Below are 15882 nucleotides of genomic sequence, written 5' to 3' on the forward strand. Positions count from 1 at the left end.
TGTTCTCCTACTGGTTTTTCTGTCTTCTGGTTCCTGATGTCAGATTTATGTCCATTTATCCTTTGGCGTAGGGTTTGGCCTGTTTGTCCAATATAGAGAGCTGAAGGGCACTGTTGGCATTTGATGGCATACACAATGTTAGAGGATGAGCAATTAAATAGTCCTGAGATGGTATGTTGGATGTTGTTGGGGCCAGTAATGGTGTTGTCTGGGTGTATGTGGCAGCAAAGTTGGCATCTGGGTTTATTGCAGGCTCTGGTACCAGTGTCCATGTTAAGTCTGGTGGTTGTATTATTGTGGGTGAGGAGTTGTTTAAGATTGGGTGGCTGTCTGTAGGCAATGAAAGGTCTTCCTCCCAGAGCTTGAGAAAGGGAGCGGTCATTGTCCAGGAGAGGCTGTAGATCTCTGATGATGCGTTGTACTGTTTTAGCTTGGGAGCTGTATGTGATGACTAGTGGTGTTCTGTTATTTTCTTTTTTGGGTCTGTCTTGCAGCAGGTTCTCTCTAGGTATCTGTCTGGCTCTGTTGATCTGTTGTTTAACTTCATCAGGTGGATATTTTAGTTCTAAAAAGGTTTGCTGTAGATCTCTTAGGTGAGATTCTCTGTCTGTAGAGTTGGAACAGATGCGGTTGTAACGTAAGGCCTGGCTGTATACGATGGATTGTTTGGTATGTTTGGGATGGTAGCTAGAAGCATGTAGATATGTTTGTCGGTCAGTTGGTTTTCTGTATAAGGTGGTGTCTATACGTCCATCCTGTATTTTTATAGTAGTGTCCAAAAAATGTATTTCTTGCATAGATTGGTTCATTGTTAGGTTGATGGTGGGGTGAAAGTCATTGAATGTCTGGTGGAAGGTGGTGGAAAGTCATTGAATGTCTGGTGGAATGTCTGTTCTGAAACCATATGCTATCAGTGCTCCCAGCTACGTACGTGACACCACAGATTTTCTGAGGAAAATACAATATTTGAACAATCTTCCTAACAATACTATACTAGCCACTATGGATGTGGAATCTCTATATACCAACATCCCACACAATGATGGTTTACAAGCCATAAGGAACACCATTTCAGATAAAACCACAGCGGACTTTGCTACCAAACTCTGCCACTTTATCCTTACCCACAACCACTTCAAATTTGGTGATGACCTGTTCCTCCAGATCAGCGGCACAGCCATGGGCACCCGCATGGCCCCACAGTATGCCAACATCTTCATGGCAGATTTAGAACAACGTTTCCTTAACTCCTACCCACTCAAACCTCTCCTGTACCTGCGATACATTGACGATATTTTTATTATCTGGACACATGGACAACAGACCCTGGAAACCTTCCACCAGACATTCAATGACTTTCACCCCACCATCAACCTAACAATGAACCAATCTATGCAAGAAATACATTTTTTGGACACTACTATAAAAATACAGGATGGACATATAGACACCACCTTATACAGAAAACCAACTGACCGACAAACATATCTACATGCTTCTAGCTACCATCCCAAACATACCAAACAATCCATCGTATACAGCCAGGCCTTACGTTACAACCGCATCTGTTCCAACTCTACAGACAGAGAATCTCACCTAAGAGATCTACAGCAAACCTTTTTAGAACTAAAATATCCACCTGATGAAGTTAAACAACAGATCAACAGAGCCAGACAGATACCTAGAGAGAACCTGCTGCAAGACAGACCCAAAAAAGAAAATAACAGAACACCACTAGTCATCACATACAGCTCCCAAGCTAAAACAGTACAACGCATCATCAGAGATCTACAGCCTCTCCTGGACAATGACCGCTCCCTTTCTCAAGCTCTGGGAGGAAGACCTTTCATTGCCTACAGACAGCCACCCAATCTTAAACAACTCCTCACCCACAATAATACAACCACCAGACTTAACATGGACACTGGTACCAGAGCCTGCAATAAACCCAGATGCCAACTTTGCTGCCACATACACCCAGACAACACCATTACTGGCCCCAACAACATCCAACATACCATCTCAGGACTATTTAATTGCTCATCCTCTAACATTGTGTATGCCATCAAATGCCAACAGTGCCCTTCAGCTCTCTATATTGGACAAACAGGCCAAACCCTACGCCAAAGGATAAATGGACATAAATCTGACATCAGGAACCAGAAGACAGAAAAACCAGTAGGAGAACACTTCAATCTCCCAGGACATTCTATACAAGATCTCAAAGTAGCTGTCTTACTACAAAAGAATTTCAGAAATAGACTGGAAAGAGAAGTTGCTGAATTGCAACTTATCACCAAGCTCAAAACCATGGAGGGACCTGGTTTGAACAGAGATATCGGGTTCTTATCTCATTATACATGATAAGCGATCTTCAGCCATCTCAACCCTTGCTTTTTCATGCAAAACCATTTGCAGTCGTTTGCGGTCATCAACAGCTATCAGTCAGTCAATCACCCATTTCCACCACCCTTCTGAGTGATCCCCCCTCCCCATCCCCACCCCTCCCCACCCCTTCTCTACATAAGTGCCTGGAAACTTCCATTTCACTGTATCTGAAGAAGTGTGCATGCACACGAAAGCTCATACCAAAATAAAAACTTAGTTGGTCTTTAAGGGAAAGTTATGTTATAGTGCATTGCCTTTCATTTATTTTTGCTGTTTTAATTGTTGCATTTTGCATTTTTAAATATCGTGTTGTTGTTATCATTATATGCCTATACTGTATCTACTATATAGTTTGTAAACTTGTTTGTCTCCGTCTGTTGTCTTTGCACGTGGACACTTCTTAAGATAATATAACCAAAATTTGCACAATGGTTTCTAGGATCAAGGAGCAAGTTTTTCTCTATGTTTGGAGTCTACTGGGTGCCTTTCAAATATGCCCTAAGTTTAACCATGATCCGCCCAACCACCACCACCCCGCCTTAGAATTCTGTACCCTCCAACATTTTCCCAATGACAATAGGAACGTCCCATTCCATAATGGTAATTTCACTATTTATACCCCACACATCTTACTGGGTTGCCCCAGCCACTCTGGGCAGCTTTCAACATATATAAAAACATAATAAAACATTAAACATTTTTTTTAAAAAAAATGTTCGGGGGTCAGATAACTCCATACATTCCAAAATTTCTCAATTGAAAATAGGGACATTCTGCCATCCCCTCCAACTTGTCTCCTACGAAAATAGGGACATCCTATCATACACTCCAACATTTCTCTGGTGAAAATAGGGATGCCCTAAAGAAAAGTGGGACATTCCAGGATCAAATCAGAAACCAGGACTGTTTCTCTAAATCAGGGAAGTCCCTGGAAAATAGGGGCACTTGGGAGGGCCTGGAATTCCCAAGCAATGTGGGGCACTTTGCACTAGTAATGTGGGTTCTCTATCACAGAGAGCACGATTTGCGGTGGGGGCTAGCAAACCACTCCTGAGTCCAAAGGTGGGGGCATGAGTGGCCACCGTCCAATTGGACCTGGGCTGTTGTTGGGCAAAGTTGTATGTTGCAAGTTGTAGGACCAACCCCTGGTTTCTCTTTCTCTTTCTCTTTGGCTGCGTTTCGGATCCTCCCCTCCGCTGTTTTTAGGCCTCTGTGTTGACATTGCTGTGCCTCTCAAGGGGTCGCCTGTATTCAGGGGCCTGGTAGGATTTTTTCCCCAGTTGGCTGATTGGCTGGTGCCATCTGGTTTTTTGCCTACTGCATAGCAAACAGTCACAACTTGCAAGGTTGGCGGTTAGGCATTGGTTATTTGGGTTGTATTAAGGGGTCTTGTTGATTTTGTTGGCCCAAGTTAATGCCTGCGTGGTGGGGGAAATTCCAGTCAGAATACAGGGGCTCTATAACCCCAGGGCTCTATAACCTCTGTAACCCCAGATTGGAGGCCAGGACCGCGTATTGAGCCCCTGGGAGCCTGAAGGGAGAGGGGAGAGTTCATGCACCCGGGTCCCCGTCTCTCCCTGTAGGATTTCCCCTCATTGACAAGGCAAGTTATTATTTCTGTCCTTAGGTGACAGTTGAGAACCAATGCCTACGCAACCACTCACATATTTGTATTTAATAAAAAGTTGTGGCCAAATTCATGCCAAAAAACCATTAAACAAAAAACTCTGTCTATGTTGTGAGTTGTTTGAGGGGTGGTTTTGGGGACCTCCACACGCAAATGAAGTGATGTTGAAGCAAAGACTTCCTCTAGGCATTAAACTACACTTGCTCAGCATTATCAAACATTAATACAATTGTAGTTGTAAACACAGCCGGCCCGACCAAGAGGCAAGAGGAGACCACCGCCCCGGGCAACAGGATCCATGGGACAGCAGACCCCGGTGTAGATCTTTATTCCCCTCATGTTCTTGAGGTAGATCTTCACTCACCCCTTTTCCCCTGTTGTGGTGAGGGACGCCATTTTGTGGTTCGCCTCAGGTGCCAAAATGTATTGAGTCTGTCCTCCTAATAGCTGATTTCAGTCAAAACTAAAGGCCTTATGGGCGCCTCTGCTTACCAGAGCCACACTATTTATTAAAGCGCCAGGCATAAGGTATCCGCCTCGCAGTGAGAAATTGAGAGTTCACGGTCCACGGAACAGCAGAGGCGGCAAGACCCATTAAGAACACGCAAGTTGATTGAGGGGGTTTCGGAGATATTCTAATATTTTGTATAGCTCAAGCTGCTGTGTCTTTCTCATCAAAATATATCTGCCGCTGCACTCTGTTGCAAATCAACCTGCCAAACCCAAGTGATGGATTTGGAGGCTGTAATGGAACACAGGATGAATGAGGAGGTGGGAGTGGCGGAAGGGGGCAACTGAGATATTTACAGATCCATGCTATCTTCAGTTGTGGCAGCTTCTCAATTAGCTCAGCCTCCCCCAAAGTAGGACCCCGCAGATGTTGTAAACTACAATTCCCATAATCCCACGCTGTCCATGGGCAGGAGCTGGGACCGAGCAACGGGAGCTTACCCCGTTGCAGGGATTCGAACCGCTGACCTTCTGATCAGCAAGCCCTAGACTCTGTGGTTTAATCCACAGCGCCATAAGTAATAAATAATAACTATTATTATCATTATTATTATCATTATTATTACTATTATAACTTCAATGGTACTTGCTCCAAGGTATGTGTGCGACCGTAGGATTGCAACTTTGTATTGAAAAGGGGGGCACTTTGTTTTCTAGCTACCATCCTTTATATGGAATACTAAGTCTTAGAATCAGGATCACTGGACTTGAGCCACCAACTGCAGCCAAAAGGTTTAGCTAAGCAGCCTGGCCTTCTTGCAGGCTCACTGCAGGCTTCTTTCAGTCTTCCAGCAAAGCTGCAGTCCACCGCTTTACCCCTACAGGTGAGTAATCTGCCTATTTGGCTCTCAAGTTGCCTTTAGTGAAAACTAATTCCCCACCCAGACTTCTCAAGCTGTCGGAAGGAGCCGTGGCCTTAATAGGCCCCCGAGAGTTGCCTGCTTAATCCAAGATGCCCAACTGCAACGTAAACAGAGGGGGTCAACAACAACAGATTATATATAACCTTTGTGAAGTTATATGTAAGAAGCCACCCATGCTTGCCACTGCAGCCAATGGTTAAAAGCAACTTTGTTTGGTCCAAGGAAGAAAAGTGAAAGTACTCAAGGAAGGGGTGTCATTACACATACAGTACGTACCCCCACACTCAAACTTCTCCAAGCAGCCTGGAAGTTCCAGAGGTGCAAAATTTACCCAGGTTTAGTTTACAAGCAGGAGTCAATGGAGACTTCTGGTGTTTTGTAATATTTGGGATTATTTGCAAATATATAGTATATATATTTAGATACTGTATATATTTAGATATATTTATTATATATATATATATATATATATATATATATATATATATATATATATATAATGAGTATATTTATTCATTTAATAATAATTATCCCCTCCTAGAAGCTAAGATCGCAAGGCAGGTGACAACATTAAATACAAAATATTTAAAATAGTTTAATGCAACTTGCAATCACAAATGTAAAGTGAGCCCTAAAAATATACAGCTCACGTGCCAAAAGCGCCTCTTGAGATATTGTCACCCAGAGGTTTCCTGAGGTGAGGGTCTATGTGGATGTTTGGGAGCCGGGTACCAATTTTGAATCAAGATGCCAGACCAAATTGTGACTTTGCTCACAAATACAGTCATACATATGCTTCAGGTTGCGTACTTTCAGGTTAAGTACTTCCGGGTTCCGCCGCGCACACATCCGCAGAAGCGTCCTGCGCACTTTGTGCATGTGCGGAAGCACCGCTCTAGATACGTACTTTTCGGGGTGCGAATGGCACCCCGGAATGGATCAGGTACCACTGTATCTAGTGGATCGAGTGGATCTAGTATCTAGTGGATCTAGTGGATCCACTGGATCTAGAGGTACCACTGTACCACTATCTGTTTAAAAATTGCAATACTTTGTTTCTAAAAATTCCCGAGCGACACTGGATACTCTCTGCTACTATTTTATGCTTTAACAGAGCAGCTTACCTACTGCCTTGCAGGGCAAGAAAAGGCTAAGGAGTAAACCCTACAGAAATCCAGAGTGGAGTCCCTAAAAGGTCTTGTACACCTTCTTCGGGCAACTCCTGCAGTCAAGCTGGTGCCAAACGTATTGCTCTGCTTTCCTTTGGACCACATCAGTGAATCCAGGAAGGGGATCCTGTCCTCTGAGTAGCCCAGGACCTCCATACACCCTGCCCAGGTTTGCATCTCAGAGAAGTCACGTTGGTGCTACTAATGCACAAAAACAACACAGGAGGCAGAAGTTATGGAGTTACCGGTCTCTGCAGCCACAGCAGAGAGAATGGATAGGTTTGATCTTCTTGCAGTCCATGGGACTCTCAAGAGTCTCCTCCAGCACCATAATTCAAAAGCATCAATTCTTCGGCGATCAACCTTCTTCAGGCCAAGGCTGAAGGCCTTGCCTACTAGAGGTGAGTTTAAGAACATCAAGGTCCTACTGGATCAGGCCAATGGTGGCCTCCCGAGCCCACCATCCTCTTTTCCCAGTAGCCAGCCAGATGGCCCAATGGGAAAGCTTGCAAGCAGCACATGAGCACAATAGGACTCTGTAGCAAAGGAAGAGCCTCTACCCAATGATACCCACTTGGAAAAAGACACATTTCCTGCTAGACGGCAACTCTGGTTTTTTCTCCTCCCCTCTCTCTGTGCACCCCCCCCCCCCATGACAACAGACTTTCGTTTAGCATCAGGTTTAACCAGCTTACAAGGTATTCTGGGGACAGCTCCAATAACAACCCCACAACCCCTAAAGAACTAAGAAATCATTATTCTCAGCCATGCTGGAAGTGGACTTAAATCAGTTTCCCTTTAAAGAAATTCCATTTTGAGGATTTTGTCAGAATTCCTCTTGTTTTTAGACACACACATATATATATATCTCAGCAAAAAAAGGAAAAGGAAATGCTACTATATTTTTTACATTAGTGAATGATACCATTCAGGTATCTGTCTTCTGCGATAATTTCCCAAAAGAAAATTGTGAATAGGAATGCATTTATTATAGTATGGTAGAGAATTTGAAGGACACCACATCCATTTTAATGTATTTATAGGCCACTTTTCAGCAGCAAGGCTTCCCAAGTGGTTTAGGTCATCTCAGTAAATCTTTCAACAACCCTGTAAGGTAGGCCAGCATTACTGCAGAAAGGGAGCTTTAAATTTAAATGTGCATTTGTTTTCTTCATTAATTTGTCAATTTTGCCTCCCACTATTCCTCTAAGGGGTTCAGGGGTATTATGCATGAGGGTAATTTTAATATAGATATTATTATTAATTTTATTATTATTATTATTATTATTACTTCTGCTGCTGCTTTTAAATGTATATGCCACTCAATTGCCAAAGTGGTTTCTAAGTGGATTACAAGTATAAAACCAATTACAAAAACTAAAAAAAAAACACTTTAAAACTAGTAGTTAGACATTAGATGTAAACCAAAGATGCCTATATTTCTAGACTACAACTCCCATCATTTGCCTCTCAGAAGGATGTTATTGTATGGCATTTAGACTTTTTCTGAATGATTTTATGCCTGTTCATGGAACAGCCAAGTGGAGTTATGGCTGTCCCTCAGCGGCGGCTGGTCCATTAGGGCAAGTCAGGCACTGACCCACCAACATGAGTCTGCCCTCAGCCACCAACCTGCCTCTATACTTGCAACCAGCCCAAGCAGGGCTGGACCTAAACATTTTGGTACCTGAGGCGAACCACAAAATCAGCCCTGCCGCAACCAGGGAACAAGGAAGAGAATCCATTCAGCCTTGTTCAATTGTTGGGAAGTGGGAATCGAATGCCGTCATGAGGAGGGAAAGGGGCAAGGGGCCTGCTCTGAACCATGCCAGGTGGGTGCAAAGCCCAGGGGACCCCAAAGGGGAGCCCCCACAATTTCCTCCCTAGGAATGCAACGAGACAAGCAGGGCAAATCCTGCTGCCCAACGCCGTCTCCTCACCTTGCCTCTTGTGTGAGCCGGCCCCGAGTCCAAGGGGGGGGGGACCCTGGTTGTCAGCTTCTTCCTCCTCAGCCTCAGTCTGTCACCATTCTCTCAGCAGAGAGAAAGATGGAAGTGGGTGGGCCTAGAACAGGCATCCCCAAACTGCGGCCCTCCAGATGTTTTGGCCTACAACTCCCATGATCCCTAGCTAACAGGACCAGTGGTCAGGGATGATGGGAATTGTAGTCCAAAACATCTGGAGGGCCGAAGTTTGGGGATGCCTGTTCTAGAATTAACTGGCTCTGCCTGTCACTGCCTTTGCCAGCTCCACCTGTGCTTTGGGCTCCCTGCTCTCTTCCCTCCCAGGGGGCAGCATCTTTTGGGCAACAGCAGAAAACATACAGTGCTGGAGTGAGGTTCAAAAGAACACAGCACTGCTGCCTGCTGTTTACCTGCCAATTTTGTTTTTAGTTCTCCTTGGCATTTACTTTATCAGTACAGAAGCTACTGTTAGCCACCCAGAGCTACCTTCAGTAGGGAGGGCAGGAACATAGACAATTAGTGATAGCAACAGTATTGTACATTTGGCAAGGGATGCGGGTGGTGCTGTGGTCTAAACCACTGAGCCTCTTGGGCTTGCCGATCAGAAGGTCGGCGGTTCGAATCCCCGCAACTGAGTGAGCTCCTGTTGCTCTCTCCCAGCTCCTGCCAACCTAGCAGTTTGAAAGCACACCAATGCAAGTAGATAAACAGGTATCACTGCAGTGGGGAGGTAAATGGTGTTTCCATGTGCTCTGGCTTACGTCACAGTGTTCCGTTGTGCCAGAAGAGGTTTAGTCATTGAAATATACTCGGAGTCGAGAGTGAATTTCATGCTCTTTATTCAGCTCATATTCATCAAGGAGAAGAAGAGAAGACGAATGGCTCTTTTCCCAAAACCATCTGCTTATATACATTATTTACACAATGGGCCTTGCGTGATTGGCTACTTCAGGGCTACACCTGTGGGCCAATTATATTGTGGATTGACTTCTGCCTGCAGCCTGATTGGCTGCTCCTACAGGCCAATCAGGTAGCAGATTCACTTCTGCCAGCCGCCTGATTGGCTGCTCCAGCAGGCCAATCAGGTTGCGGATTCACTTCCACCTGGAGTTGGATTGGGTAGCTCCCGCTGATTCTGAATCCTATTGTTCTAGGATTCAGCTCAGTACATAACAGTCATGCTGGCCATATGACCCGGAAAGGGGTCTGTGGACAAACACCAGCTCCCTCAGCCTGAAGCGAGATGAGTGGCGCAACCTCATAGTTGCCTTTGACTGGACTTAACCGTCCAGGAGTCCTTTTGTTGTTGTTTAGTCGTTTAGTCGTGTCCGACTCTTCGTGATCCCATGGACCATAGAACGCCAGGCACTCCTGTCTTCCACTGCCTCCTGCAGTTTGGTCAAACTCATGTTCGTAGCTTTGAGAACACTGTCCAACCATCTCGTCCTCTGTCGTCCCCTTCTCCTTGTGCCCTCAATCTTTCCCAACATCAGGGTCCTTTATCTTCCTTTTTACCTTATATTTGCCCTAAAATGTTTATTCTTCTTTTTTTAAAAAAGTGTTCTCTTCACTGCGTTCCCCCACTGTGAAATGCCCCACACCTATACTTTGGCTTCTGGTGGGAACAGGTAAAGGCTCTGCCAGGAACAGAAAAGAGTTGGGGGCTGGCACGTGGAATCAGTTGGCAATGCTGTTTGACTCGCAGCCATCAAAGGCTTGTTCGTGAAAACCGCTTGGCGCTTGAAGGTTGCCAAGACAGCGCAGGGAAAGCCTGATTGGTTGGCTCACAGCCCTGTGACGAGGCAGATCTGCTCAAGCCCCACCACCCCACACGAGTCAGCTGTGGACACACCACCACAAATGCTTCTTCAGCAACGTTTGCAGCGGCAGGCCACCGACCGGGTCTGAAGTGCACACACAGAACCTGCCCCCCAGCAGCTTGAAGTCGATAGGCTGAGTCTTTTTTCCTACCCACCAGGCCAAAGGAGAATTCAGAACTACATAGGTTTGGTTTCAGGTAGGTACATTGGTTCTACATACTCGCTATGAATATTCATGTGTGCATACAGACCTAACAGGAACACTATTCCAAACTTAACAATGGAAAAAGTAATGCTGGTGTGGTCAACAAAAGAGGTTTAAAGACTGTCACAAGGCAAATCTAAAAAAATGTAGTATAAACACCAACAATTGGGAAACACTTGCCTGGGAGAACAGCCTTTACCAATGTGTCATGGGCTTTGAAGACACTCTGAAGGGAGAGATTTGCCAACTGTGTTATTGAGCTAAATCTGATCATATAGTTTGCATTGTATAATTCTGATTGTATGGCTTAGCCCCCCATATCCCTAAAATGCTTCTTAAAATGCTTTCCTTTTTGCCTCGGCGTCTGTGCACCAAAGTGGGCCAAAGTGTAATAAAAACATTCGAGAGCAAGACAGAATGCCCTGCTAAGCTATCAAGGCCGGATGACTGTCTTGTCTGATGCTAGCAGTCTGACGCAAAGAGCAGGCAAGATAGATAGGAATTCAAGCCCCCACTCGAGGCCGGGTGAGGATGCTACCGGGGTAGCATGAGTCAGCATATGCACAGGACCGGACACAGATCTTCCTTATATGTACTTGTGACCCCCTTGCATGCACACATTTACAGAGGAGGGGGAAAGGAGCCCAAGAAGTGTATAAGAAGCTTTGCAAATTTGTGTTTCTTTACTCTTGTCGTGAGCTGATCACCAAGAGTCTCTTAAATTTAAGAATTAAACTCTTTCTCTGAATGGAACTCAACCCCGGTGTCGTTATTGACTGTCTCTGTCCCTGCCTGGGCGCAACTTAAGAACCCTTATCAGCTAATAAGGCTACAACTCAAACTCAGGACACAAGGGAGAAATGTGCTAAGAGGAAGGCACGCTTGGCAAACCTTCACTGTGATCAACTCCCACGCAGAAACCAATGAACCAACTGTGTAAAGAAGTGTGGATCCAGAATTGGCCTCCACAGTCACTTACGGACTCATTGTTAAAACCGTGTTTATGGAAGACAATCTTACTTGGCTATAAGCAGGTGCATACGAAGAGGGGGGTGATGGGAGCGCGCCGCCCCAGGCAGCGCGATCCCGGTAGGGTGCCATCGCCGCTGTCCCCGCCCCCAGAATGCACACCATGCCCTCAGAACGCGCACCACGCCCATGCGGGTGGCGTACTCTGCCCCTGCCTGCTCTCTGCCCCCGGTGCCGGAGCATGAAGCTCCGCCACTGGCTACGAGCAATCGCCAAAGAACAACAAGAAGAAGAAAACAGGAACATTACTGTTCAGGCTTCCAACCAGTCAGGCACCCATGCCCTCTCCCAGCATAGTCCATTCCATCACCGCTCCTTCATAACCACCTGGGCAGGATTCCTGCATTGCACGGGGCTGGACTAAATGACCTTCAGGACTCCTTCCAACTCTAGGATTCTAGGATTCGTTCCCTTTTATTCCAACAGACAACATTCCATGACAACTGAGCATGCTCCAGCACAGCCATGTTCTCCTCCAGAATATACCATTCGGTCATCCCTTCATGATGGCTATCACCTGCTTCCTTCTTACTCACCTGAGACTCAGCATTCCTTGACAACTGAGTAGGCCCAGTCATCACTGGGTTTCTTTTACGGGAGAAGACGCCACTTCACGGTTTGTTTTTGTTTTGTTTCTGCTTTTTGGGGGGCACTACTGCAAATCTTTAATTGTTCCCCCCCCCAAAAAACATGCTGATACATCTACATGCCCCCCACCGGTCTTGTTTTCCACTTACCATCAAAGTTTGCTATTCAAGAAAGTGATATATGCTCATTCCACACACACAGTGTTTGCCATCATCACACTTGTTGTTGTTTAGTCGTTTAGTCATGTCCGACTCTTCGTGACCCCATGGACCAGAGCACGCCAGGCACTCCTGTCTTCCACTGCCTCCCGCAGTTTGGTCAAACTCATGTTGGTAGCTTCGAGAACACTGTCCAACCATCTCGTCCTCTGTCGTCCCCTTCTCCTAGTGCCCTCCATCTTTCCCAACATCAGGGTCTTTTCCAGGGAGTCTTTTCTTCTCATGAGGTGGCCAAAGTATTGGAGCCTCAGCTTCAGGATCTGTCCTTCCAGTGAGCACACGGGGCTGATTTCCTTCAGAATGGATAGGTTTGATCTTCTTGCAGTCCATGGGACTCTCAAGAGTCTCCTCCAGAACCATAATTCAAAAGCATCAATTCTTCGGCGACAACATCACACAAATAGGGATAAAAGTGGCCCATCAAGATCCTGCACCACTGCTATAATTAATGGCAGAATGGGTGCCATGTTGAGAGGATTCTGCAACAGCCTGGCCTGCTGTGGGCTGCTAGCTTACTGAAATGTTTATTCTGCAGGAATCTGTTTATTTAATGTTCATGAATTTTGTATTGGGTTTATTAACTGAATTGTTAACATTCCCACCTTTTCGGTATTTAACTGCAACTTTACTCATAGGTTATGGTAGCATTAAAAAAATATATTATTATTATTTTGTATTGCATCTTTTGTTTTTGAGGTTGCAGTTGCTTTGTATGTTATTCTTCACTGCTTTAGGCTTCCTCTTATTGATTAATTTGTTTGTTTTATCTCCTGGGCTCAGAGGAGCTTAGCAGTTTTTCTAAATGTTAATAGTTTGATCCCCAAGCGATCAAAAGCAACTGAACTCTTTGGAAGGGGGGAAGGGTAAGAGAAGCCCGACGAAGTGAAAAATAGAATTGGGAACATAAAATATGTTTTTGTTTGTATGGGTGTGTTTTTAAGCAAAGATTCAGTGGCCAGTTTTTGGCTTTTGTATATGGAAATGGAGGAAATGATATCTTGTCCTTGAGACTTCAGCCAGCATAATGTTTTGGGTTGGCTGTGAATATTTCCCAAACTCCCCTGTTAGTTGAGGTGATATTTTTTTTCTACCATTACTGAATTAAAACATGAAGCATATTTTGCTCCTACAACTTAAAAGGCATAAAAATTATCTGCTTAACGAGTATAATAAAAATTTAAGGTCTTATATCTATATATATAAATGTAAACTGGGCATGTCCATTCCTCTCTAATGTTCAACGAAACCGCTTCATCGATAGTGTTGAAATTTGGACACAACACCACATACGAATAAGAGAGTAACCTAAGACACCTTCCGTACACAAATGTCACACCTGGGCCAGCTAGTATATGTTCATAAATGTACCAAGCAAACACGTACATAAAAATATAAACCACATGTCTGGAGCAGCACAGGAAGATACTGGTAGTCCTGAAACCATTTTGACTCCCAAACTGACCAAATGTTTCTCTGCAAGGAGGGAGGGGGTGAGGGAACCGTCCCATTGTCTCAGGAATTAAGGAATGGCCAGACTACCAGAAAAGGCAATCAGATAAGGCATTATCAGATAACCTGGAAAACAGGAAAAACAACAACATTCAAATTTCTGTTGTAGGTAGGTATGATGTATCTGGGGGGGGTCTTGGGCTACACCCTTTCTGTGATCTATGTATGAGGTTTCTGGGGGTGGTCTTGGACTCCAGGGTGGGCAATTTAAAATGTCTATATAAGGGCAGGCACACCTTTGTTCTGGGTCCTCGTCCTTTCTCCTGCATGTGAGGGGAGCACCCTGTTGCAATGGTTCAAAAAAAATCAGGCTTACTAGCTTGCTTTGCTTCTCAATATTCTCTGCTTGGCCTCTGTTATTTTTGCCTACCGATGGAGAACCTACAAAGGACTCTATAAGGGATCTTGTATACCCCATAAGGGAATAAGGACATATTTTGTTCACAAGAGGAACCCAACCCTCCAATCTTATTGCATGGGCTTCCGTGTTATTGCCTCTTTGCTTAGCAAGGCTGCCTGAGACAAAGGATAAGACAAGAGTCCCCTCCGATTCCAGAACTGGTAGCTGAATCTTTGGGCTGCATACGCACCAAATAAAGCTTTACATCGCATTTGAAGCACTTTCCCCTCACCCTCCAAGAATTCTGGGTTTGTCATGCTGGTCAGAGTAAGGCCAAGGCAGGGGACCTCTGGCGTCTCAGGTGCTGTTTGACTCCAGCTGCCACCAGCACCAGCCAGCATGTCCCATCAGCAAGGATGAAGGGGGTTTGAATCCAGCAACATCTGGAGAGCCACAGGTTCCCTGTCCCTAGTATACATAATTGGGGGGGGGGACGACAAGAACGCAGCACGGTGGTGTTTGCAACAATAGCACCTCCATTACTCTCTCAGATGTAGGAAAGCGCCTTATACTGAGGGCTTGCCCTCACCAGAATTTACTGCATGTCTGCAGGTGTTTGCTATTTAATTTAAAGCAAAAAAATGCAGATGAAAAAGGCTGATTTGAAAATTCCATTTATGTGAACAATGGTGTATTCAGCATCAAATGCTGTTGAGCAAAAAAACAGACAGAGTAGCTAGCATAAAACACCCATTTCCAAATGCATTCTTTATCTATATTGCTGTAAGGCCAAACACACAAAACAATGATATCTGTTCAATATACTATCTGGAAGCATTAAAAACCATAAGGCTACGGTGATATAAATAATCAATTCCATTAATACAATAAAAGTTATATCAGAAGTACTCCAAAAGCCACTGTAGCCATAATTTAATCACTTGAGATAATAAGGCACATAAATAATTGTTGCTTACCAGTCTTATGATCATACAATCCTCACTGGGGAAAAGTATTTCCTGGTGCCCCAATCTTAATGCCAAATCCTACTGTACTGTATCTCAGTTATACTAGCACACAAAGTTAATTGGTTGCACCTGAGACATACCTTAAAGGTATACTGTTACCATTCCTCCTAAGAATGTTATGCAAATAACCTATGGAAGGGGTTTCTCTTAAACAGGGTATTAGCAATGCAAATTATGATGTATTGATATTATTACACAGCCTTTATATACAGTGGTGCCTCGCTTAACAAATGCCCTGCTTAACGAAATTTCCGCTTAACGAAAGGATTTTTCAAGCGGAGGTTGCCTCGCTAGACGAATGCGTTTTACGAAAAATTCGTCTAGTGAATTGTGGTTTCCCATAGGAATGCATTGAAATTAAATTAATGCATTCCTATGGGCAAAAAAAAAATCGAAAAAAATTCAATGCATTCCTATGGGATTCGCTAGACGAATTGTTCGCTATAAGAAAAGACCCGTGGAACGAATTAATTTCGTCTAGCAAGGCACCACTGTATAAGGACTTGGGTCAAAATGTGAATTTAGACCTGGAGGAGTAATTGTCTTTAAACGATAAATGTAAAAGCACAATCTGTGTTCAATAGCCATAGGGGACAAAATAGTGTCCCAATGTCCCAAAAACAC

The 15882-nt window shown here is 44.5% G+C and overlaps 1 protein-coding gene across 5 annotated transcripts in view; it reads right to left on the reverse strand.

Moving 5' to 3' along the window:
• The window catches only part of RIMBP2 (RIMS binding protein 2), a 283562-nt gene that overhangs the window by 222444 nt on the left and 45236 nt on the right, over positions 1–15882 (reverse strand). The gene's annotated exons all lie outside the window — the stretch shown is intronic.

Source organism: Zootoca vivipara, chromosome 17 (genome assembly GCF_963506605.1).
Source record: "Zootoca vivipara chromosome 17, rZooViv1.1, whole genome shotgun sequence".
Lineage (NCBI taxonomy): Eukaryota > Metazoa > Chordata > Lepidosauria > Squamata > Lacertidae > Zootoca > Zootoca vivipara.